We start from the raw sequence: 4,066 nt of genomic DNA, 5'->3' as shown, positions 1-4,066 counted from the left end.
CTACATGAGACTGGTTTGATCAAAATGAGAATTATATATTGTCCTTTCAGAAATACAAAGTAGTAAACTTTATAAATTGCCATAAAATTCTTTTCTTCTTTTAAGCTTTCTTTTTGTGCAAACAACAAAAAGCTTTCTTTTTGTGCAAACAACAAACACCAACAACTGGCATTGAATTAAAGTATGCCTAAAGTCGGCAAGCCTTTGAACAACTCTATCGCATGGCCGCAAAGCAAGAAGAAAAAAAACATAGCATATCGTCTGCTTTTTTTCCCTGCTCTCGCTTCGGACCACTGGTATGCCGATAGAGCAAATAGTCGTAACCTGTTATAAAATAAGGTGCCTAAGTTGTGCACATAAGGATGGCATACAGTTAGGTAATAAAAATAAGTGTCAGACGACACTTCACAAAGCAGAACAGAAAATTGCAATAAAATGCGGCAAAGAAAACAACAAAAAACAATATGCCTTTGCCTAGGAGCGGAGGGGAGAAACAATTTGAAGCCACTTTATGGCGGCTGTGTCATGTGATTCCAAGATGGCAGCGCCTATGCAACGGTGGGTGAAAAGATCTAGAATTTTAGAAATAAATTGAAGGGATGGCATGCAACCATTGGCAGGGGTCTGCTCTGCTGGCTCGGATGCGACAGGGGTTCACCATCACTCTGATGCAATCACTGTACCAAAGTGCTTGCCCTATTGTGCTGCACTCTACTTCATCAAAATAGAGAATTTGCACCACCAATGTTCTGAAAAATATATTTCCTCAATGCTCAAACTATTTGCTAAGGCTTCGTTATATGCCACTCTCTTATAGCAGATAGTTTTCAACTTTTGATTATTGCTTGATTTACTGTAGGTATGAAAACTTTTAGGAAACTGCAGCAGCTGACCACATGGTCACCCCCTGGCCAAAGCGAGGGGTGACCTCCAGCCTGTTTGGTAGCCTAGCTTGTAGCCCAAGCTACTGTTGCATTAGTAGCAGACTGCATTTGGAAGACAGTGTGGCTGTAGCTAGCTTCAGTTGCTGCATTGGAATGTGCATCTATTGACATTAGGTGACCATTGCAGACAGAACTTATTGTGCAGGGGGAGACTGGTGTGGCGAGATCAGGTGAGTATGTGGGCTCCTTTGCAGTACTTTTCAATGCGGCCGCAGAACATAGGATTCTTAATAAAGACTGAAAGTAGATGGCAGATATTTTCTGGCACCTAATATTTTGACAAGCCTTGCATGAAAGGCTTTTCTTTTTCTTACCTGGAATATGGGGCTGAAGTATCAGACTGCCCGTGATGTCGCAAACAAAAAAGAATATCACCAGAACATCTCTGTGCTAATAGTCGCTGACAAGATGAGAAATGCAGGGCATCTCTTAATGCCCAACCTCCAGCAAGCACTTATCGCCTTTTCTCATGCTTTCGCTCTGCGTAGATTGTTGAGGCTTGCAAGATGCCAAAGCATTGCCAAATGTAGGAAGCTCCTCCCTGCCATTCTCGTCTTACATTTGGTCCTCGAGGCACACTCCAAGTTGGTACAAAAACATGTGATGGTCTACTGAACACCCAGACACAATTCGAGCGATATGTTAGATATCGTCGTTAACGGAATGCGAATGGCTGGGAGTGTCTTACAAATGTCCGGCCTCTATGCATTGCCGAAGGTAGGAAGCTCATGCTGGAGGCAGGGAACTGAGGTTTCTCCCAGTGTCCTCACCTCGTGAGCGACTTTTAAAAGTGGCAATGCTACACCATGCAATAACGTTTTTTACGAAACCAATTTGTGGTTGATCTTATCAAAAGCATGTTATAAATCAAAATAAATTATATGAACTTGCTTCAGTCAAAAACAAATGGTGCTGTGTATTCAAATTTACATAAAATAGTTTTTCCTGAGCAACCTTCGAAAAAAAATTGCATTGAATAGTGCCGCTTATTAACTGGAGTAGAAAGTCCCATGTCTGTGTATAACTATCTAGACACTTTCAAACGAGCATACAGTAAGGAAACGAGGCAATGAATGTCTACCCTATACATGTCACCAGCGTCCTTTACTTGTACTACGAGACCTCTTCCAGCACAATGGAAGATCATGATTTCTCGGAGATGAAATGCATGCTTGAATAAAGGGGCAAACAAATCGGCCGCCCTTAACAATGAAACAAGATATAAAATCTGCACTCACAGAAAAGCCTGGTTTTAATTTCTTTATTGCTTATAACATTTTGGTATCAACTGGATTGATTGCTGCAATGCTATTAGTCAATATTGGTGAAAAAAAAGATGTGCTTGCATTGACCAAAGTGTGAACATTGTAAAAACATTTTTCAGCAAACACAGATCTCCAACAATATCCGGTCCCGCTGAGCAATGGTAGCAATACATGTACAAACATTCTCACATCTAGGTCAGTTGACAAGCTTCTGAAAACGCCAGACGCCTTTTTGCGGTGCGTCTGCTCAGTGGCGCCTGCCACACTATCAGCCCGCCCTATGGACAGATCCGGTGGAATGTTCGATGCACATTACCTGTAGTGAAAAGTGATTTTATTGTGGTTCTTATAGGCTCTTGGGCACCTGTTTCCGCATTTAGCGGTGTTGCCGTCTATGTAACTACCTCGCTAAATTTAGCGGGAAATTGAATTGGTGTTGAGGTTACGTGACGTCAATTTTCCCGCTAAGTCTAGCGGAGAAACTGAATTTGTTCATGGGTGTTAGTCATCCGACGTCATTTTCCCCACTAAATTTGTGTTGGGTCACCTGACGTCAATTTCCCCGCCAAATTTAGCAGGGAAACTTAACCCACTAAATTGGGCAGGAAATATAGCTAACATTTTCTGCTAAATTGGAGGGAAAGGAGATGTAAACCCTCCCCTCCTCGTCAAGTGCTGTGTTCTCTTTTCGCATTACAGAGAATTGTAAACGTCTCATTTTTTTTAACGCTGCTCTTCCGTGGAGCTTGTCAACCGATAGATATGAGAACATTGGCGTGTACCGCCTGAGCGGAGACATCCGTTTTCCCAAGCACCGGTTTTGAAACCCCCCTTTTCTTGAATCCTTTCAAGAAGACGCTCAGTTAAAGGGCAACTCCACTCCATACTTTCGAGTTTGGGATTATGACTGTTTTTAGTGCAGTCAGCGTCCCTGAATTGCAAGGTGTCACTTTTTCTCGTTATTGTGCGTAGTTTTAAAGATATCGACGCCTTAAAGTTTTGTTTGGGGCGCGGCCAACAAAACCGAAACTAGCCGCTAGAGGCCCCGGCAACACTGGAAATCAGCCGCTATGTGAACGTGACGTCAGGATCGTTCTCGTTCAACGAGTACACAGGCCGAGCGGCACCTACTTCTGTTGCGCTAGTCGTCTAAAGATAGGAAGTAAGCCGATTTTGTTTTAATTCGGTGTACGTGGTAGTTATCCAGCATATGTAGCAAGAGTTAGTGCGTATACCCAAAAGCTAGCGACTGGAAAACCCGTGAACTCGTACGGTGCCGTACTCGGCGGCCGTCGCCGTGCGTGCGCTATGCCGTACCCGTTGCTTGTATACCCAAAAGCTAGCGACTGCAAAACGAGTGAACTCGTTCGGTGCCGTACTCTACGGCTTTTTCCGTGTGTGCAGTCTTCCATACTCGTCGCTAGGCCTGAATTGTCATCGGGGCTCCGTGGATGGAGCGGCGTTGGTCTACGCTGCGCTGCCGGTGACGTACAGTACTGGAGGTCCTCTCGCTTTCGCGCGGCGGGTCAGTTTGAGACACGAAGCCTCAAAGCCCGAACACATATGTGCTGGGCTGTGCGCGTCTGTATTTTCTTTTTTGTTTCCTCGGGCGCGTAAAAGCCGGAGTCCAAAGTCCATTTGCTGAACAGCGTTCACCCACACCTTCTCCAATTTCCGGTCCGTTGGAAACTTGTGAAAAAGCACCTCCGTGCTGCGCAGCGGGTTGTTTGAGCATCCCACAGCGCTACAAATTTCATTCGGCATCTTTCGAGGAACTGCTGGGCAGTCTTGGGCGCACCGAGTTGCTCGCTAAAACGAGTCTTGGAGTCCTCGCAAGCAAATAAACAAAAGGCTATA

This window comes from Ixodes scapularis, unplaced genomic scaffold (assembly GCF_016920785.2).
Source record: "Ixodes scapularis isolate PalLabHiFi unplaced genomic scaffold, ASM1692078v2 PGA_scaffold7__128_contigs__length_106722199, whole genome shotgun sequence".
NCBI classification, from domain to species: domain Eukaryota; kingdom Metazoa; phylum Arthropoda; class Arachnida; order Ixodida; family Ixodidae; genus Ixodes; species Ixodes scapularis.
Note: the sequence above shows the minus strand (reverse complement) of the source record.